The sequence below is a fragment of the Oncorhynchus masou genome, chromosome 7 (genome assembly GCF_036934945.1).
Source record: "Oncorhynchus masou masou isolate Uvic2021 chromosome 7, UVic_Omas_1.1, whole genome shotgun sequence".
NCBI classification, from domain to species: Eukaryota; Metazoa; Chordata; class Actinopteri; order Salmoniformes; family Salmonidae; genus Oncorhynchus; species Oncorhynchus masou.
Window position 1 is genome coordinate 6,050,593 of NC_088218.1, and position 22,824 is coordinate 6,073,416.

Consider the following 22,824-nt stretch of genomic DNA (forward strand, 5'->3'; position numbering starts at 1 on the left):
TGAAGGTGTGTGTGTGTATAATGTGCACCTTGGAAGTTTAGAGAAGCATCCCTTAATATTTTTATAAGCACCTCGACCACCCCTCCCTCACAGCTTTGTGGTTTCTCCCCATACTCACATCCAAGGCCACTGTTGTTGGATGGTACCACCAAGAGCTCAGCTTGGGGGTTCTTTATGATGTCCCTCCAGTGGATGGTGTCGGCGTGGCACAGGAACTTGTTCTGGTCAACATAAACCCCCCCGTTCAGGATCTCTGTGCAGAGAAGGACACAAATATACACATAATAAGCACATAACCATTAACATATATGTATTTATGTGTGTGTGTGTATGCTCTTGTTTGTGTCTGTATGTATGTATGTATGTATGTATGTATGTATGTAGGTAGGTAGGTAGGTAGGTAGGTAGGTAGGTATGCATGTATGCGCGTATGTATGTATGTATGCGTGTATGCGTGTATGCGTGTATGTATGCATGTATGCGTGTATGCATGTATGTATGTATGTATGCATGTATGCATGTATGTATGCGTGTGTGCGTGCGTGTATGTATGTATGTATGTATGTGTGTACATGTTGGAGCAGAACATCACTACATGAAGGTCACTCCTGACCGTTCCTCAACATGCTGTGCATTTCTTTATTTCTAATCCCTGCAGATGGAAACTATTGAGTCAGTGTGAAAAGGTCAAGGTGTGTTGTTGTCATAAGGCCAGGTATGCAGACCTACCCTCCAGCAGTAGTCACTACACTGCTCCATCCTGTTAAGTGGTGTTTACTGTCGCTTCTGAAAGGCGTCCATATTGTTGATATGCTTTCATGCTACATCTACAAAGCTTCCCCTCCGTCTACAAAGAGACGTATTCTCACTCAACGAGTTCCTAGGAAATTCCCTTTTCCCCCGTGACCTACTCCAGAAACAGAAGGACACAGAGGATAAAGGAAGTCAAACCCCCTCTTATGGTACTTCACTAATAGCAATAATATGTTTCTGTCTGAGGGTTATAGCCTTCACCAGATGTCTGCATGGGGAACCAGAACAATCAATATCACTGGCTTTATATGACAATGTGCAAGTCAATTACAGGATTTGGACTCAAGTCAATTACAGGATTTGGACTCAAATCAATCATGTAGTTCTTCTCTGGATGAGACTCAAGATAACAGTTTGTGTGTGTGTGTGTGTGTGTGTGTGTGTGTGTGTGTGTGTGTGTGTGTGTGTGTGTGTGTGTGTGTGTGTGTGTGTGTGTGTGTGTGTGTGTGTGTGTGTGTGTGTGTGTGTGTGTGTGTGTGCGTCTGTGTGTGTGCGTCTGTGTGTGTGCATCTGTGTGTGTGCATCTGTGTGTGTGTATCATTCATGATGACCCCTGGTTCTGGGAACACCCTTGTCATAGTTAATGAAAAGAATCAGAATTTATAATCCAGATTGAACCGGATTAGGAAACATGCTCCACCAGTATATTATCGTCTCTGAACAGATTAGCAGCATAGGAAAATATAAAGATGAGGCGTATTCAGATATTCAGAATAGTGGAGAAGTGGGGGAAGCTAATCATTATGAAGGAAATGGCTTGATTTAAACAAGGAACTCTCCCGTGGATAAAGATAAACTCAATTTTCTTCAAAGTATTTGACATGCCTGCGGTCTCCCTCGCCGGGGGATGGTCTATCATTGCAATTTCATCTACTAATATCGCCTCGCACAAAGAAGGATTTTATCAAAGGGATGTTTCACATGTAAATGTATCAGACTGTTATAAGAGAACATTCTGTACCAATTACAATGGTACGCATGGAGCCTAAATATTCAGGGTGTTTGTATCTTATTCAATAAGAGAATGTGATTCAATAGAGAATAGTCAGGAGGATATTCAGGATTGTGGCAAAAGTATGTTGATTATATTCTCCCTGGATTGTTGATGCTGGTGCCTCCATAGAACTTCCCCATCACATTGTCCTCCCAGAAATATGCTTACTCTGGATGTCTTCTTAGATTCTATAGATGTCTTCTTAGATTCTATAGATGTCTTCTTAGATTCTATGGATGTCTTCTTAGATTCTATGGATGTCTTCTTAGATTCTATAGATATCTTCTTAGATTCTATAGATGTCTCCTTAGATTCTATAGATGTCTTCTTAGATTCTATAGATGTCTTCTTAGATTCTATAGATGTCTTCTTAGATTCTATAGATGTCTTCTTAGATTCTATAGATGTCTTCTAAGATTCTATGGACGTCTTCTTAGATTCTATGGATGTCTTCTTAGATTCTATAGATGTCTTCTTAGATTCTATAGATGTCTTCTTAGATTCTATGGATGTCTTCTTAGATTCTATGGATGTCTTCTTAGATTCTATAGATGTCTTCTTAGATTCTATAGATGTCTTCTTAGATTCTATGGACGTCTTCTTAGATTCTATGACTGTCTTTGAAGATTCTATGAATGTCTTCTGAGATCATCTACAGTATTATCTGACACAATATCAGAAACCACAGAGATAGCTGTGAGGAGGAAGAAGTTAGGATGTGAGTCGTGTGCAGGACCTCCATGACAGCAGCCCATTAGTCAATGCCAAAATAGTATCCTTTGACTGTAGAGAAACAGTTTGAAGAGCCTGAGGGCGAGAGAGGGATGAACTCTGAAAGTCTCCATTTCTCTGTCCATGGGGCAGGGACGGTAACTCCTAGGGAAATGACAGGGCAGTACTCGCCGTACGCCCTCCTGTTACGATCTATCCATTAAAATGGTTTGCTCTATGGCCAGCTATTCATTGGGGGTGAGCGCCGCCTCATACCATCGCTGATTGACGAGGTAGTTGTAAAACCCATCACCTTGGAGAGAGGGGGGGAGAGGGAGAGAGAGTGTGAAAGAGAGAGAGGGGAGGGAGGGGTGAGAGAGAGTATGTGAAAAGAGAGAGAGGGGGGGAGGGAGGGGAGGGGAGAGGGAGTGAGAGTGTGAAAGAGAGAGAGAGGGGAGGGAGGGGAGGGAGGGGAGGGGAGGGGAGGAGAGGGAGGGGAGGGGGAGAGAGAGAGTGTGAAAGAGAGAGGGGGAGGGGAGGGGGAGGGGAGAGAGAGAGTGTGAAAGAGAGAGAGGGGAGGGGAGGGAGAGAGAGAGAGGGAGGGAGGGCAGGGGAGGGAGGGAGAGAGAGGAGGAGAGGGAGGGGAGGGAGAGGGGAGGGAGAGAGGAGGAGGGGGGAGGGGAGGGAGGGAGGGGAGGGGAGGGGAGGGAGAGGGAGAGAGGAGGGGAGGGGAGGAGAGGGAGAGAGAGAGAGAGAGTGTGAAAGAGAGAGAGAGGGGAGGGGAGGGGAGGGAGAGAGAGGGGAGGGGAGGGCAGGGGAGGGGAGGGAGAGAGAGGGGAGGGGAGGGGAGGGAGAGGGAGGGGAGGGGAGGGAGAGGGAGAGAGAGAGAGGGGAGGAGAGGGAGAGAGAGAGAGAGAGAGAGGAAGCATGGAGATCCTCAAACACCCCAGACCATTCATTTACTATCTACCTGCTTGCAGTGAACATTATTTGACCTTCTTGATGGATGTTTACAGTACACTACTGTACATGTCTGTTGAGGACATTGAGTTGCTGCGTCCTACATGACTAATGTGGATCCATAGGGATCTATGAGAGACAGGCCATTAGAGAGGGGATTGAGGGAGCGAATCAGCAGCAGGCGTTTCTCTCAGATCCCTCCTAATTGGACGATGTAAGGCCATGGGCATTCAGGGCTTCAAAGGACATTATTCATTGGCCGTTGAATGAGGGGTTGCTTCCAACCACTTGTTATCCTTTGAAATCCCAGAACACAAATAAATGAAGAGGTTCTAGATGATTATACTCTTTGTGTGTGGCTGTGACTTACGTTGGAATCATGTTTGGTGGTCATTTTGTTTTTCACCCAATGTTCGCCGGTCTGATGGATCCACAACATTATTGGGGTTTTAAAACAATACAGCCATAACAATTTATCAAACAAAATACTTCATACTTAGACTTATATCAATTACAAACAATATGGACAGCATCCATGGTTAATATTTACCTCTGCTAGTTCACATTTATCAATGAAAGCCCTATTCGTTATTGTTGTTGATAAAATGTGTTTTTTTGTAAACAGAAGTTAAACTAGTTAAATAAAGGTTAAATAAAGGTTAAATAAAAAAAATAAAAAAGAACTGAACAAATTGGAAGGACAAATTTTACAGACAGTTTTATGGAAATGATATATGAGCCCCATTGAACACAAATTAAGGCCGCTCTACACACGAGGGACAGAGTTTTACTGTATTTGTGTTGCAAATGTACCTTCTTGGGTCCGCACACATCACAGCCAGTTGTGGCTGCTGAAGTTGCAGGGGGGCCGGACGGGCCAGTAGCAGTGGTGTCGGACGGGCCAGTTGTGACTGCTGAAGTTGCAGGGGGGCCAGACGGGCCAGTTGTGGCTGCTGAAGTTGCAGGGGGGCCGGCCGGGCCAGTAGCAGTGGTGTCGGACGGGCCAGTTGTGGCTGCTGAAGTTGCAGGGGGCCGGACGGGCCAGTAGCAGTGGTGTCGGACGGGCCAGTTGTGGCTGCTGAAGTTGCAGGGGCCGGACGGGCCAGTAGCAGTGGTGTCGGACGGGCCAGTTGTGGCTGCTGAAGTTGCAGGGGGCCGGACGGGCCAGTAGCAGTGGTGTCGGACGGGCCAGTTGTGGCTGCTGAAGTTGCAGGGGGCCGGACGGGCCAGTAGCAGTGGTGTCGGACGGGCCAGTTGTGGCTGCTGAAGTTGCAGGGGGCCGGACGGGCCAGTAGCAGTGGTGTCGGACGGGCCAGTTGTGGCTGCTGAAGTTGCAGGGGGGCCGGACGGGCCAGTAGCAGTGGTGTCGGACGGGCCAGTTGTGGCTGCTGAAGTTGCAGGGGGGCCGGACGGGCCAGTAGCAGTGGTGTCGGACGGGCCAGTTGTGGCTGCTGAAGTTGCGGGGGTGTCGGACGGTCCATTCTCGCTGTCTCCCTCAATGTTTGATTATTCTGTCACGTTGGTAGCAATGATTCGGGGGACAGGCACAGGAATCCTTAATAGGGTTTTTATTATACCCCAAGTTATGGCGTGCCGTGTAAGGGCTAAGGGACGAAGACCAAACAAACACGATACAAAGCACAGGTTTGAAACCCAAACAAAACAGCGAGGAGTTCCTCGAATAACTACACACGAGCACAATGATTAACACACGGTACGAGACCCGTAATCATCTACACAATCCACAAGGGCACGAAAGCCAAAACACACAGCACAGGTCCTCACAGCACCAACGGACATTGTACCAATAATCAACAGCCCCATGGTGAACAAAGGGCACATATACACAAATACAATCAGTGGGAATGGGGGCCAGGTGTGGGAATAGGGGCCAGGTGTGGAAATAGGGGCCAGGTGTGGGAATAGGGGCCAGGTGTGGGAATAGGGGCCAGGTGTGAGAATAGGGGCCAGGTGTGAGAATAGGGGCCAGGTGTGGGAAAAGGGGCCAGGTCTGGGAATAGGGGCCAGGTCTGGGAATAGGGGCCAGGTGTGGAAATAGGGGCCAGGTGTGGGAATAGGGGCCAGGTGTGGAAATAGGGGCCAGGTGTGGGAATAGGGGCCAGGTGTGGGAATAGGGGCCAGGTGTGGGAATAGGGGCCAGGTGTGGAAATAGGGGCCAGGTGTGGGAATAGGGGCCAGGTGTGGGAATAGGGGCCAGGTGTGGGAATAGGGGCCAAGTGTGGGAATAGGGGCCAGGTGTGGGAATAGGGGCCAGGTGTGAGCGATGGAAGTCACAGAGAGATCCATGACATTCTTGTTGCTACCGTCTGCAATCTAGAATGATGAAAATATTCAGGAATTTTACTAACATCTCACTCACATGTATTGCTATAGCAGGCCAAGGTACGAGAGTCAGACTCACACACACGCAACAACATCACTCTGTCACGCTCGTCATAATGATTGGACCAAGGCGCAGCGTGCGTAGAGTTCCACATATTTTAATTCATAGAAACTCGCGAAACAAAACAAAACAAACGCGAACAAATGAACGAACGAACGAACAAAGGAACCGTGACGCTACTGGTGTGCACAGGCAACTATCTGTAGACAAAATCCCACAAAGCACAATGAGGAAATGGCTGCCTAAATATGATCCCCAATCAGAGACAACGATAAACAGCTGTCTCTGATTGGGTACCAAACCAGGCCAACATAAACCATTAACCATGATGACCCACCCTAGTCACTATCACACCCCAACCAACAGAGAATAAACAGCTCTCTATGGTCAGGGTGTGACACACTCACACTTAATTCTGGTATTGGAGTTGTTGGTTCTGTGGGTCGGGTGGATGGGGCACCAGAATCCTCCTCCTGAATCCTTTTGCAGTTGTAGCCAGTCACCAGTTTGTCGAAATTGTCCACCCCTCCTTTTGTGGCATTGTAATCCATTGATTTCTGTTTTTTGATGTTCCTGGCCACAGATTCACCCATCATTATGCAGCGTACTCAGCAGTACCACATTTTGGCCTTTCTTTGGCACTCAGGACACTAGGGATGTGTCGGCCATGAACACAAACTTAGAGGAATATATAGGCCTGCTCTGTGTATTCAACAGCTGAGGTGGGAGCTCTGGCTTCTTTTTTCCTACTGTTCCTACCATTGCCAGATTCCTCTTGAGGAGCTCCTGTCCCAGCTTGTGCGAATTAAAAAAGTTATCGCAAGTGATGTTGGGGCCACGGAGTCCCTGTGTCACGTCCAGGACAACCCACATCCCTTGGTTGTTCTCAGGGGCTCCTCCATCTGGCTTCCCTGTATATACTCCCAGTTCCAATAATATGATGAAGTAGTATTACAGGCAGCACAGATCTTCATTCCAAATGTTGCTGGTTTAGACAGTATGTGCTGTCTGAAGGGGCAGCGGCACCTAGATGATATAAGCTGCTCATCAACAGCAACATTGGGCCCAGGGGTGTTAAACAGGGGAAAGCGGTCCACCCACTTCTCCCACACTGACCTGACTGCAGCTAGCTTGTCTCTCTGCCTCCGAGCTGGTCTGGTGTCACGGTTATCCCACTTCTCCCACACTGACCTGACTGCAGCTAGCTTGTCTCTCTGCCTCCGAGCTGGTCTGGTGTCACGGTTATCCCACTTCTCCCACACTGACCTGACTGCAGCTAGCTTGTCTCTCTGCCTCCGAGCTGGTCTGGTGTCACGGTTATCCCACTTCTCCCACACTGACCTGACTGCAGCTAGCTTGTCTCTCTGCCTCCGAGCTGGTCTGGTGTCACGGTCCACCCACTTCTCCCACACTGACCTGACTGCAGCTAGCTTGTCTCTCTGCCTCCGAGCTGGTCTGGTGTCACGGTTATCCCACTTCTCCCACACTGACCTGACTGCAGCTAGCTTGTCTCTCTGCCTCACCGAGCTGGTCTGGTGTCACGGTTATCCCACTTCTCCCACACTGACCTGACTGCAGCTAGCTTGTCTCTCTGCCTCCGAGCTGGTCTGGTGTCACGGTTATCCCACTTCTCCCACACTGACCTGACTGCAGCTAGCTTGTCTCTCTGCCTCCGAGCTGGTCTGGTGTCACGGTTATCCCACTTCTCCCACACTGACCTGATAGCAGCTAGCTTGTCTCTCTGCCTCCGAGCTGGTCTGGTGTCACGGTTATCCCACTTCTCCCACACTGACCTGACTGCAGCTAGCTTGTCTCTCTGCCTCCGAGCTGGTCTGGTGTCACGGTTATCCCACTTCTCCCACACTGACCTGACTGCAGCTAGCTTGTCTCTCTGCCTCCGAGCTGGTCTGGTGTCACGGTTATCCCACTTCTCCCACACTGACCTGACTGCAGCTAGCTTGTCTCTCTGCCTCCGAGCTGGTCTGGTGTCACGGTTATCCCACTTCTCCCACACTGACCTGACTGCAGCTAGCTTGTCTCTCTGCCTCCGAGCTGGTCTGGTGTCACGGTTATCGAAGCTGATAATCCTGGAAATAATGTGGAAGTTTCCCAGAGACATTGTTGCAAAGAAAAGTTCTCTGCCAGGATCTGAAAACACCAGCAAGGATAAGAACCTATGCATGTATATGAGTTTGGCCCATTTTCTTCCATCTCTCTCCAAAAGCACTCCTTCCCTCCAAAGTTAGTGCAGTTCAGAATGATTCTCTGGTTTGTGTCTGGGATGAACAGTTCAATAGAAGACTTTATGTCCTGAACATGAGTAACCTCCATCCACATCGGCCCTGGTTGCATCCTTATCACATTGACAGCCATTGCAGGATGGCTCATTCCTTAGGGCAGAAGACCATTCAATTTCACAATTTTTTGACATTTTTGACATTTCTCCTCCTGCAGGCTGCTGATGAGCTGGTTGCTGACGGACTGGTCCTGGGGCTGGCTGAGGGTCCATCTCATCCTCTTCTTCCAACTCACTGTCAGACTCAATATTGACAGAGGCATGGTCCTCATATTCAGAAAATGCTTCAAATTGGAAGATGTTCCTTCCACACTAGAATCGCTCTCTGCAAAAATTATTTCAAAGTCCCTCTGAGTATGAATTATTTTTGGCATGCTGATTGATTGTGGTAAGGAGCCACACGTGTAAAGTTATTTATTTGTTGTGTCCCTCCCCCAATTTGCACAAGACCCTAAATCCGTAAACATGGGCACCCTCAAAGATATTATCCTGACCAACTTGCCCTCCAAATACACCTCTGCTATTTTCAATCAAGATCTCAGCAATCACTGCCTCATTGCCTGCATCCGCTATGGGTCCGCGGTCAAACGACCACCCCTCATCACTGTCAAACGCTCCCTAAAACACTTCTGCGAGTAGGCCTATCTAATCAACCTGGCCCGGGTATCCTGGAAGGATATTGACCTCATCCCGTCAGTCGAGAATGCCTGGTCGTTCTTTAAAAGTAATTTCCATACCATCTTGAAATAGCAATGCCCTTTTCAAAAATGTAGAACTAAGAACAGATATAGCCCTTGGTTTCATGCCAGACCTGACTGCCATTGACCAGCACAAAACCATTCTGTGGCGGACTGCAATAGTATCGAATAGTCCCCGCGATATGCAACTGTTCAGGGAAGTCAGGAACCAATACACGCAGGCAGTCAGGAAAGCAAAGGCTAGCTTATTCAAACAGAAATTTGCATCCTGTAGCTCTAACTCCAAAAAGTTTTGGGACACTGCAAAGTCCATGGAGAACAAGAGCACCTCCTCCCAGCTGCCCACTGCACTGAGGCTAGGTAACACGGTCACCACCGATAAATCCATGATAATCGACACTTTCAATAAGCATTTCTCTATGGCTGGTCATGGTTTCCTCCTGGCTACCCCAACCCCGACCAAAAGCTCCCCCCTCCCCTGCAGCTACTTGCCCGAGCCTCCCCAGCTTCTCCTTCACCCAAATCCAGTTAGCAGATGTTTAGAAAGAGTTGCAAAACCTGGATCCGTACAAATCAGCTGGGCTAGACAATCTGGACCCTCTCTTTCTAAAACTATCCGCCGCCATTGTCGCAACCCTTATTACCAGTCTGGTCAACCTCTCTTTCGTATTGTCCGAGATCCCTAAGGATTGCAAAGCTGCCGCTTTCCCCGCTTCAAAGAGGGTAACACTCTAGACCCAAACTGTATTAGACCTATATCCATCCTGCCCTGCCTTTCTAAAGTCTTCAAAAGCCAAGTTAATAAATAGATCACTGACCATTTCGAATCCCACCGTACCTTCTCCAACTACTTCGCAGACAGAGTTCAGTATGTCAAATCGGAGGGCCTGTTGTCCGGACCTCTGGCAGTCTCTATGGGGGTACCACAAGGTTCAATCTTGGGCAGACTCTTTTCTCTATATATATCAATGATGGCGACATGTTGCGTGTGATTCCCTGATCCACCTCTATCCAGACGACACCATTCTGTATACACCTGGCCCTTCTATGGACACTGTGCTAACTTTTTATTTATTTTTATTTATTTTACCTTTATTTAACCAGGCAAGTCAGTTAAGAACAAATTCTTATTTTCAATGACGGCCTGCTCCAGCAGGTATATCTCACTGGTCATGATAACAACACACACCTGTTACACGCGCTCCAGCAGGTATATCTCACTGGTCATGATAACAACACCCACCCGTAGCACGCGCTCCAGCAGGTATATCTCACTGGTCATGATAACAACACCAACCTGTAGCACGCGCTCCAGCAGGTATATCTCACTGGTCATGATAACACCACCCACCCGTAGCATGCGCTCCAGCAGGTATATCTCACTGGTCAGGATAACACCACCCACCTGTAGCACGCGCTCCAGCAGGTATATCTCACTGGTCATGATAACAACACCAACCTGTAGCACGCGCTCCAGCAGGTATATCTCACTGGTCATGATAACACCACCCACCCGTAGCACGCGCTCCAGCAGGTATATCTCACTGGTCATGATAACACCACCCACCCATAGCACGCGCTCCAGCAGGTATATCTCACTGGTCATGATAACAACACCCACCTGTAGCACGCGCTCCAGCAGGTATATCTCACTGGTCATGATAACAACACCCACCAGTAGCACGCGCTCCAGCAGGTATATCTCACTGGTCATGATAACACCACCCACCTGTAGCACGCAGCGCTCCAGCAGGTATATCTCACTGGTCATGATAACACCACCCACCCATAGCACGCATGATAACACCACCCACCTCCAGCAGGTATATCTCACTGGTCATGATAACAACACCCACCTGTAGCACGCGCTCCAGCAGGTATATCTCACTGGTCATGATAACAACACCAACCTGTAGCACGCGCTCCAGCAGGTATATCTCACTGGTCATGATGACAACACCCACCTGTAGCACGCGCTCCAGCAGGTATATCTCACTGGTCATGATAACAACACCCACCTGTAGCACGCGCTCCAGCAGGTATATCTCACTGGTCATGATAACAACACCAACCTGTAGCACGCGCTCCAGCAGGTATATCTCACTGGTCATGTTAACAACACCCACCTGTAGCACGCGCTCCAGCAGGTATATCTCACTGGTCATGATAACAACACCCACCCGTAGCACGCGCTCCAGCAGGTATATCTCACTGGTCATGATAACAACACCCACCTGTAGCACGCGCTCCAGCAGGTATATCTCACTGGTCATGATAACAACACCCACCTGTAGCACGCGCTCCAGCAGGTATATCTCACTGGTCATGATAACAACACCCACCTGTAGCACGCGCTCCAGCAGGTATATCTCACTGGTCATGATAACAACACCCACCTGGAGCACGCGCTCCAGCGGGTATATCTCACTGGTCATGATAACAACACCTACCTGTAGCACGCGCTCCAGCGGGTATATCTCACTGGTCACGATAACAACACCCACCCGTAGCACACGCTCCAGCAGGTATATCTCACTGGTCACGATAACAACACCCACCTGTAGCACGCGCTCCAGCAGGTATATCTCACTGGTCATGATAACAACACCCACATGTAGCACGCGCTCCAGCAGGTATATCTCACTGGTCATGATAACAACACCCACCTGTAGCACACGCTCCAGCAGGTATATCTCACTGGTCATGATAACAACACCCACCTGTAGCACGCGCTCCAGCGGGTATATCTCACTGGTCACGATAACAACACCCACCCGTAGCACACGCTCCAGCAGGTATATCTAACTGGTCATGATAACAACACCCACCCGTAGCACACGCTCCAGCAGGTATATCTCACTGGTTATCCCCAAAGCTGCTTTTGGCCACCTTTCCTTCCAGTTCTCTGCTGTCAGTGACTGGAACGAATTGCAAAAATCTCTGAAGCTGGAGACTTATATTTCCCTCACTAACATTAAACATCAGCTATCTGAGCAGCTAACTGATCGCTGCAGCTGTACATAGTACATCTGTAAATAGCCCACTCAAGATTGGAATCAGGATTAGAAATGATGCAGACAATTACATTGGAAGCAACATTCTTTCTGCAATATTAAGCTGATCCACCCCTTAAAGAAAAAATAAATAAAGACAATAAAATAGCCCACCCAATCTACCTACCTCATCCCCATATTGTTTTATTTACTTTTCTGCTCTTTTGCACACCAGTATCACTACTTACACATCATCATCTGCTCATCTATCACTCCAGTGTTAATCTGCTAAATTGTAATTACTTCGCTGCTGTGGCCTATTAATTGCCTACCTCCTCACAACATTTGCACACACTGTATATAGACTTTCTTTTTTTCTATTGTGTTATTGACTGTACGCTTGTTTATTCCATGTGTAACTCTGTGTTGTTGTTTGTGTCGCACTGCTTTATCTTGGCCAGGTCGCAGTTGTAAATGAGAACTTGTTCCCAACTAGCTTACCTGGTTAAATAAGGTGAAATAAATAAAATGCCTGGGGTAGAGTGTGGGAAAATACAGTTTTGTTTAACAATCTATCAAAAAAATGTATTGTACTAACACTCTGCAGCCTCCCGCAAGACATTGTGTAGTTTCAAACACTACAAAGGGAAAAGAGTGCGAGAAAAGCAGGAGACAGGCTGACAGGCAGGGAGACAGACAGGTTATTGGTGCTATGTTGAAGCATCCGGCCCAGGGAGGAGGACGACATAGTGAAAGCACACAACAAACCTTTTGGTTTCATTTTGACTTGTTTTCACCTACACACACACTTTTCCACACTTTCATTACCCTCGGGTCCAGTGGACCAGAACACCACAATGTAATATAAATGTGCAGGGGGATGCACAGTGTGCACTCAATGAAAATGCATTCTTTTACATGTTCTTCACAGAAAATGAGCCAAGGCCAATGAGTCTCAGGTTGAAAAGATGATTCATTGTATCATTATTCTTTTAGTAAACATTGAAAATGGCACCCATAGACCCGAACACAACACAAGGGTTAACAGTCGGTGCGGTGGTGGGTTGTTGTGTCCCTTGTTCGCTTTGAATCAAAGATACTCATCACAATGCTAAATGATGCATGTTATTTTAGGGCTTTTTGTCCCTGATTTTGCACATCAGTGGCTATCTTTGATGTCTAATGTTCAAAGGGTTCTCATAGCAGTGCCTGCACATACACCAGACAAAGGCAGTTGTTGATTGGACATCAACATCCAATCAACAACTACATTTGGTTGATATTTAGTGAAGAAGTCAAGAAACGGGAATTGAAATTGAAACCAAACCTTGAAATCTTGTTGTTTAACTGTGCTTGTAATCTAGGTTTAATTAAACAATGTGGTCAGCCTCCCAATAATAATGTAAATAAGATATACACTGACCTTTCCTAGTCTCTCCACTCCTCTTTGGTCTTACTATTATGCCTGATCCAATAGACCATGTAATATCTTCTCTCTCTCTCTCCAATACACCATGTAATATCTTCTCTCTCTCTCTCCAATACACCATGTAATATCTCTCTCTCTCTCTCCAATACACCATGTAATATCTTCTCTCTCTCTCTCCAATACACCATGTAATATCTTCTCTCTCTCTCTCCAATACACCATGTAATATCTTCTCTCTCTCTCTCCAATACACCATGTAATATCTTCTCTCTCTCTCTCCAATACACCATGTAATATCTTCTCTCTCTCTCTCCAATACACCATGTAATATCTTCTCTCTCTCTCTCCAATACACCATGTAATATCTTCTTCTCTCTCTCTCCAATACACCATGTAATATCTTCTCTCTCTCTCTCCAATACACCATGTAATATCTTCTCTCTCTCTCTCCAATACACCATGTAATATCTTCTCTCTCTCTCTCCAATACACCATGTAATATCTTCTCTCGCTCTCTCCAATACACCATGTAGTATCTTTTCTCTCTCTCTCCAATACACCATGTAATATCTTCTCTCTCTCTCTCTCCAATACACCATGTAATATCTTCTTCTCTCTCTCTCCAATACACCATGTAATATCTTCTCTCTCTCTCCAATACACCATGTAATATCTTCTCTCTCTCTCTCCAATACACCATGTAATCTCTTCTGTGTCTCTCTCCAATACACCATGTAATATCTTCTCTCTCTCTCTCCAATACACCATGTAATATATTCTCTCTCTCTCTCCAATACACCATGTAATATCTTCTGTGTCTCTCTTCTCTCTCTCTCTCCAATACACCATGTAATATCTTCTCTCTCTCTCTCTCCAATACACCATGTAATATCTTCTGTGTCTCTCTCCAATACACCATGTAATATCTTCTCTCTCTCTCTCCAATACACCATGTAATATCTTCTCTCTCTCTCTCCAATACACCATGTAATATCTTCTTCTCTCTCTCTCCAATACACCATGTAATATCTTCTCTCTCTCTCCAATACACCATGTAATATCTTCTCTCTCTCTCCAATACACCATGTAATATCTTCTCTCTCTCTCTCCAATACACCATGTAATATCTTCTCTCTCTCTCTCCAATACACCATGTAATATATTCTCTCTCTCTCTCCAATACACCATGTAATATCTTCTGTGTCTCTCTGTCTCTCTCTCTCTCTCCAATACACCATGTAATATCTTCTCTCTCTCTCTCTCCAATACACCATGTAATATCTTCTGTGTCTCTCTCCAATACACCATGTAATATCTTCTCTCTCTCTCTCCAATACACCATGTAATATATTCTCTCTCTCTCTCCAATACACCATGTAATATCTTCTGTGTCTCTCTGTCTCTCTCTCTCTCTCCAATACACCATGTAATATCTTCTCTCTCTCTCTCCAATACACCATGTAATATCTTCTGTGTCTGTCTCTCTCTCTCTCTCTCTCCAATACACCATGTAATATCTTCTCTCTCTCTCTCTCCAATATACCATGTAATATATTCTCTCTCTCTCCAATACACCATGTAATATCTTCTCTCTCTCTGTCTCTCTCTCTCCAATACACAATGTAATATCTTCTCTCTCTCTCTCCAATACACCATGTAATATCTTCTGTGTCTCTCTGTCTCTCTCTCTCTCTCTCTCTCCAATACACCATGTAATATCTTCTGTGTCTCTCTGTCTCTCTCTCTCTCTCTCTCTCCAATACACCATGTAATATCTTCTGTGTCTCTCTGTCTCTCTCTCTCTCTCTCTCTCCAATACACCATGTAATATCTTCTGTGTCTCTCTGTCTCTCTCTCTCTCTCTCCAATACACCATGTAATATCTTCTGTGTCTCTCTGTCTATCTCTCTCTTTCTCCAAAACACCATGTAATATATTCTCTGTCTCTCGCTCAGTCTCTCAGTGTCTCACGTGGTCTCTCTCTCCCCCAATTCAATTATATTTCAATATAAGGGCTTTAATGGCAAGCAAGTGAAATAGATAATAAACAAAAGTGAAATAAACAATACTATCTCTCACTCACTCACTCACTCACTCACTCACTCACTCACTCACTCACTCACTCACTCACACACTCACTCTCTCTCTCTCTCTCTCTCTCTCTCTCTCTCTCTCTCTCTCTCTCTCTCTCTCTCTCTCTCTCTCTCTCACACACACTATCTCACACTCTTTCTCTCACTCTCTCTGCCTCTCTAAGTCTTTCTCACTCTCTGTCTCTCTCACTATCTCAGTCTCTCTCACTCTCTCAGTCTCTCTCACTCTCTAAGTCTCTCTCACTCTCTAAGTCTCTCTCACTCTCTAAGTCTCTCTCACTCTCTCAGTCTCTCTCACTCTCTCAGTCTCTCTCACACTATCTCAGTCTCTTTCACTATCTCAATCTCTCTCACTCTCTCAGTCTCTCTCACTATCTCGGTCTCTCTCACTCTCTCAGTCTCTCTCACTCTCTCTCACACTCTCACTATCTCAGTCTCTCAGTCTCTCTCACTCTCTCTCACTATCGCAGTCTCTCTCACTATCTCAGTCTCTCACTCTCTCAGTCTCTCTCACTATCTCAATCTCTCTCGCTATCTCAGTCTCTCTCACTCTCTCACTCTCTCAGTCTCTCTCACTCTCTAAGTCTCTCTCACTCTCTCAGTCTCTCTCACTCTCTCAGTCTCTCTCAGTCTCTCTCTGTATATATATATCAGTTACTTGATATATAGTTACTTGAGGTATCATCATCATCATCATCGCTGACTCGTCCCAGATTGCTGCTTGTCTCCGATGGGAACTTGGTTGAGCACTATATAGGGAATAGGGCCCTGGTCTAAAGTAGCGCACTATATAGGGAATAGGGCCCTGGCCTAAAGTAGTACACTATATAGGGAATAGGGCCCTGGTCTAAAGTAGTGCACTATATAGGGAATAGGGCCCTGGTCTAAAGTAGCGCACTATATAGGGAATAGGGCCCTGGTCTAAAGTAGTGCACTATATAGGGAATAGGGCCCTGGTCTAAAGTAGTGCACTATAAGGGAATAGGGCCCTGGTCTAAAGTATTGCACTATATAGGGAATAGGGCCCTGGTCTAAAGTAGTGCACTATACAGGGAATAGGGCCCTGGTCTAAAGTAGTGCACTATATAGGGAATAGGGCCCTGGCCTAAAGTAGTGAACTATATAGGGACTAGGGCTCTGGTCTAAAGTAGTGCACTATATAGGGAATAGTGCCCTGGTCTAAAGTAGTGCACTATATAGGGAATAGGGCCCTGGTCTAAAGTAGTGCACTATATAGGGAATAGGGCCCTGGTCTAAAGAGGTGCACTATATAGGGAATAGGGCCCTGGTCTAAAGTAGTGCACTATATAGGGAATAGGGCCCTGGCCTAAAGTAGTGAACTATATAGGGACTAGGGCTCTGGTCTAAAGTAGTGCACTATATAGGGAATAGTGCCCTGGTCTAAAGTAGCGCACTATATAGGGAATAGGGCCCTGGTCTAAAGTAGCGCACTATATAGGAATAGGGCCCTGGCCTAATGTAGTGCACTATATAGGGACTAGGGCTCTGGTCTAAAGTAGTGCACTATATAGGGAATAGGGCCCTGGTCTAAAGTAGTGCACTATATAGGGAATAGGGCCCTGGTCTAAAGTAGTGCACTATATAGGGAATAGGGCCCTGGTCTAAAGTAGTGCACTATATAGGGAATAGGGCCTGGGTCTAAAGTAGTGCACTATATAGGGAATAGGGCCCTTGTCTAAAGTAGTGCACTATATAGGGAATAGGGCCCTGGTCTAAAGTAGTGCACTATATAGGGAATATGGCCTTGGTCTAAAGTAGTGCACTATATAGGGAATAGGGCCTTGATATAAAGTAGTGCACTATATAGGGAATAGGGCCCTGGTCTAAAGTAGCGCACTATATAGGGAATAGGGCCTTGATATAAAGTAGTGCACTACATATATAGGGAATAGGGTGCCATTTAGTATGTGCCCAGTGTTGTTTTTATTAGGCTGATAAATATCGCTGTATAACAGTGATAAATTAACTATTTATTAGCCTGTTTTGTTTTTATTAGGCTGATAAATATCGCTGTATAACAGTGATAAATTAACTAGCCATTAGAGTGTATGAGCTAGCAATTATTGGTCCCTAGTCCCAAGAGGTGTGTCACATGTCTACACTGTTGATCACTGGGTAAAGACCTATCATCAGCGTTCTATCAGGATCAGAACCCCCCTTCCCTCGCTTGATGTTTCCCTTGGAAAGCAGTTTGTCACTATGTGTGATGAGGTCACTTGCTGAGTACAGGAGAACACAGGGAGGAAAAGATCATTCATTTCCATGGCTGGCTGATCACTGTCTTCCTGAACCCTCACCAACACACGGACACACGGACACACGGACACACGCTGTACAAGTTGGAACACACGGACACACGCTGTACAAGTTGGAACACACGGACACACGCTGTACAAGTTGGAACACACATGCGCACGCACGCACACACACACAAACGTACACACACACTCAGAACCCCCCCCCCCCCATCCTCCCACAAATGCAATTCAAGAAAAAATAAATACCCCACCCTGTCTCACATCTGTGTGTAGCCAGCCACCCGCAAAACGCCATGTTATGTCTCGGTTTCATCAACCCCACAGAGCTGAGGCATGTTGTAGCCATAGGTCAGGACAAAACGCCATGTTATGTCTCGGTTTCATCAACCCCACAGAGCTGAAGCATGTTGTAGGCATAGGTCAGGACAAAACGCCACGTTGTCTCGGTTTCATCAACCCCACAGAGCTGAAGCATGTTGTAGCCATAGGTCAGGACAAAACGCCACGTTGTCTCGGTTTCATCATCCCCACAGAGCTGAAGCATGTTGTAGGCATAACTCAGGACAAAACGCCATGTTGTCTAGGTTTCATCATCCCCACAGAGCTGAAGCATGTTGTAGCCATAGGTCAGGACAAAACGCCACGTTGTCTCGGTTTCATCAACCCCACAGAGCTGAAGCATGTTGTAGGCATAACTCAGGACAAAACGCCACGTTGTCTCGGTTTCATCAACCCCACAGAGCTGAAGCATGTTGTAGGCATAACTCAGGACAAAACGCCACGTTGTCTCGGTTTCATCAACCCCACAGAGCTGAAGCATGTTGTAGGCATAACTCAGGACAAAACGCCACGTTGTCTCGGTTTCATCAACCCCACAGAGCTGAAGCATGTTGTAGCCATAGGTCAGGACAAAACGCCACGTTGTCTCGGTTTCATCATCCCCACAGAGCTGAAGCATGTTGTAGCCATAGGTCAGGACAAAACGCCACGTTGTCTCGGTTTCATCAACCCCACAGAGCTGAAGCATGTTGTAGGCATAGGTCAGGACAAAACACCACGTTGTCTCGGTTTCATCATCCCCACAGAGCTGAAGCATGTTGTAGCCATAACTCAGGACTTAAGCCACACCTTTACCTTTAAAGCATCCCTTTTAAGTGTCTATTAATCAACCCTGTTCTTCAGAGCCCTGAGGAACTACCTTGAACCATCTCCTAAATATAAATGGGGAGTTTAAGAAAAATACAGACAGGGTATAGATTGGATAAATTAAGTAAGAAGTGAGTGGTGGGGGAGGTCTGTTTATGTGTTTGTACCTACATGTGTGTACTGTATGCCTCTGTGTGTGTGCGTGTGTGTGTGTGCGTGTGTGTTTGTGCGTGTGCATGTGTGCCCTGGTGTGAAATCTCCATCAGTGCCTTGACCTCCACATTGGGCTGTGACACACTTCTGACAATCAACAGTATGGTGGTGAGGGTGTTGGGGGCGGCAAGGGTGTGTGGGAAACAAATTGCCTTCATTTTTTAAAGCACAACCTCTTTAAGAGAGGCCCATTGGGCCTTATGGAACCAAAGTGATGTGTGTGACTCGAGAAGGAAAATTATCTCCCTTATTCTGGCTCTGGGGGGATGCGTTTTGAGAGGAGTATTTCTCTTTTAATGGGTTTGACTTCCTTGGTGTTGAACGATGCTCAATAAAGAGATATTGTTCTCTGGTGGAGGTTACCTTCTGAGACAATAAAGAGATAGTGTTCTCTGTGGAGGTTAACTTCTGAGACAATAAAGAGATAGTGTTCTCTGGTGGAGGTTAACTTCTGAGACAATAAAGAGATAGTGTTCTCTGGTGGAGGTTACCTTCTGAGACAATAAAGAGATATTGTTCTCTGGTGGAGGTTACATTCTGAGACAATAAAGAGATAGTGTTCTCTGGTGGAGGTTACCTTCTGAGACAATAAAGAGATAGTGTACTCTGGTGGAGGTTACCTTCTGAGACAATAAAGAGATAGTGTTCTCTGGTGGAGGTTACCTTCCGAGACAATAAAGAGATATTGTTCTCTGGTGGAGGTTACCTTCTGAGACAATAAAGAGATATTGTTCTCTGGTGGAGGTTACCTTCTGAGACAATAAAGAGATAGTGTTCTCTGGTGGAGGTTACCTTCTGAGACAATAAAGAGATAGTGTACTCTGGTGGAGGTTACCTTCTGAGACAATAAAGAGATAGTGTCCTCTGGTGGAGGTTACCTTCTGAGACAATAAAGAGATAGTGTACTCTGGTGGAGGTTAATTAACTTCTGAGACAATAAAGAGATAGTGTTCTCTGGTGGAGGTTACCTTCTGAGACAATAAAGAGATAGTGTACTCTGGTGGAGGTTACCTTCTGAGACAATAAAGAGATAGTGTACTCTGGTGGAGGTTAATTAACTTCTGAGACAATAAAGAGATAGTGTACTCTGGTGGAGGTTAATTCACTTCTGAGCCAATAAAGAGATAGTGTACTCTGGTGGAGGTTAATTAACTTCTGAGACAATAAAGAGATAGTGTACTCTGGTGGAGGTTAATTAACTTCTGAGACAATAAAGAGATAGTGTACTCTGGTGGAGGTTAATTCACTTCTGAGCCAATAAAGAGATAGTGTACTCTGGTGGAGGTTAATTCACTTCTGAGCCAATAAAGAGATAGTGTACTCTGGTGGAGGTTAATTCACTTCTGAGCCAATAAAGAGATAGTGTACTCTGGTGGAGGTTAATTAACTTCTGAGACAATAAAGAGATAGTGTACTCTGGTGGAGGTTACCTTCTGAGACAATAAAGAGATAGTGTTCTCTGGTGGAGGTTAACTTCTGAGACATCTGTTTATCAGACCTTGGGAAACATACTGTAACACAAAAGGTGTTGAAATAATCCTTCACTTGGACAATTCCTGTTCTGACTCCAATGCATTGACATCCATGTCTACTTAGACACAGAACCCCATACTATGAGCCTAAATATTACATTTACACATTTTTCATTCAGCAGACGCTCTGATCCAAAGTGACTCACAGGAGCAATTAAGGTAAAGTGCCTTGCTAAATAGCACAACGACAGCTTTTTCACATAGTCAGCTTGGGGATTTGAACCAGCAACCTTTCGATTACTAGCCCAACGGTCTTAACTGCTTGGCTACCTGCTGCTCCTATTGGTAATAAACACATTGAATTCACCCAGAAAGGTGGATATCTGTTAGCAGTCCTACTTCAAAACTTTACCTTGTGTTCACCTGTCCCAAATTCTATTCCAAAATGTGTAGAGTACACCAATCCACAACAAGGCCGTCTGTAGTATCCAATCTGTGTCTGTTAGAGTACACCAATCCACAACAAGGCCTTCTGTAGTATCCAATCGGTGTCTGTTAGAGTACACCAATCCACAACAAGGCCTTCTGTAGTATCCAATCTGTGTCTGTTAGAGTACACCAATCCACAACAAGGCCTTCTGTAGTATCCAATCGGTGTCTGTTAGAGTACACCAATCCACAACCTGGCCGTCTGTAGTATCCAATCGGTGTCTGTTAGAGTACACCAATCCACAACAAGGCCGTCTGTAGTATCCAATCTGTGTCTGTTAGAGTACACCAATCCACAACAAGGCCGTCTGTAGTATCCAATCTGTGTCTGTTAGAGTACACCAATCCACAACCTGGCCGTCTGTAGTATCCAATCTGTGTCTGCTAGAGTACACCAATCCACAACAAGGCCGTCTGTAGTATCCAATCTGTGTCTGTTAGAGTACACCAATCCACAACAAGGCCATCTGTGGTATCCAATCTGTGTCTGTTAGAGTACACCAATCCACAACAAGGCCGTCTGTAGTATCCAATCTGTGTCTGTTAGAGTACACCAATCCACAACAAGGCCGTCTGTAGTATCCAATCTGTGTCTGTTAGAGTACATAGAGACACACTATATCTCCATTCAAATGGAAAACCACCTCCATCTCACAGTGGGGACCTGAATAGCAGTGCTGCATCACAAAGGCTCTGTCAAGGGAAAGAAAAAAAAGAGAGGGAGAGAGGGAAGGAGAGCGAGAGAGGGCAGAGAGAAGACAGGGAGAAGGAGAGAGAGAGAGGGAAGAGAGGGAGAAGAGAGAGAATCCAGAAGAAGGAGAGGGAAGGATCCAATCTGGTCTGAGAGAGACCAGAGGGAGAAGGAGAGAGAGGGGGGAAGAGAGAGAGAGAGGAAGAGAGAGAGAAGGAGAAGGAGGGAAGGAGAGCGAGAGAGGGAAGAGAGAGAGAGAGAGGGAGAAGGAGAGAGAGAGGGAAGAGAGAGAGAGAGAGTCTGGAGAAGGAGAGAGACAAGGGGGAAGAGAGAGAGAGAGGGCAGAGAGAGAGAGAGGGAGAAGGAGAGAGACAGAGGGAAAAGAGAGAGAGAGGGAAGGAGAGAGAGAGAGGGAGAGAGAGAGAGAGAGAGAGGGAGAAGGAGAGAGAGAGGGGGAAGAGAGAGAGAGGATCCAAGAGAGAGAGAAGGAGAGAGAGAGGGAAGGAGAGCGAGGGGAAAAGAGAGAGAGAGGGAGAAGGAGAGAGAGAGAGGGAAGAGAGAGAGAGGGAGAAGGAGAGAGAGGGGGAAGAGAGAGAGAGAGAGGGAGAAGGAGAGAGAGAGGGAAGGAGAGCGAGAGAGGGCAGAGAGAGAGAGAGGGAGAAGGAGAGAGAGAGAGGGGAGAGAGAGAGAGAGAGAGGGAGAAGGAGAGAGAGAGGGGGAGAGAGAGAGAGGAGGAGAGAGAGAGAGAGAGAGAGAGAGGGAAGGAGAGCGAGAGAGGGAAGAGAGAGAGAGAGAGGGAGAAGGAGAGAGAGAGAGGGAAGAGAGAGAGAGAGAGGGAGAAGGGAGAGAGAGAGGGGAGAGAGAGAGAGAGAGAGGGAGAAGGAGGAGAGAGAGGGAAGAGAGAGAGAGAGAGGGAGAAGGAGAGAGAGGGGGAAGAGAGAGAGAGTGAGAGAGAGGAAGAGAGAGAGGAGAGAGAGAGGGAAGGAGAGCGAGAGAGAGAGAGGGAGAGAGAGAGAGGGGGAGGGAAGGAGAGTGAGAGAGAGAGAGAGAGAGAGAAAGAAGGAGAGCGAGAGAGAGGGAGAGAGAGATAGGGAAGAGAGAGAGAGAGAGGGGGAAGAAGAGAAGTTTGTTCTGCGTTTGACA

The 22,824-nt window shown here is 46.4% G+C and overlaps 1 pseudogene; it reads right to left on the reverse strand.

Annotated features, from left to right (window-relative positions):
• LOC135542930 (receptor tyrosine-protein kinase erbB-4-like) overlaps nucleotides 1–22,824 on the reverse strand; it is a 279,082-nt pseudogene that overhangs the window by 149,611 nt on the left and 106,647 nt on the right.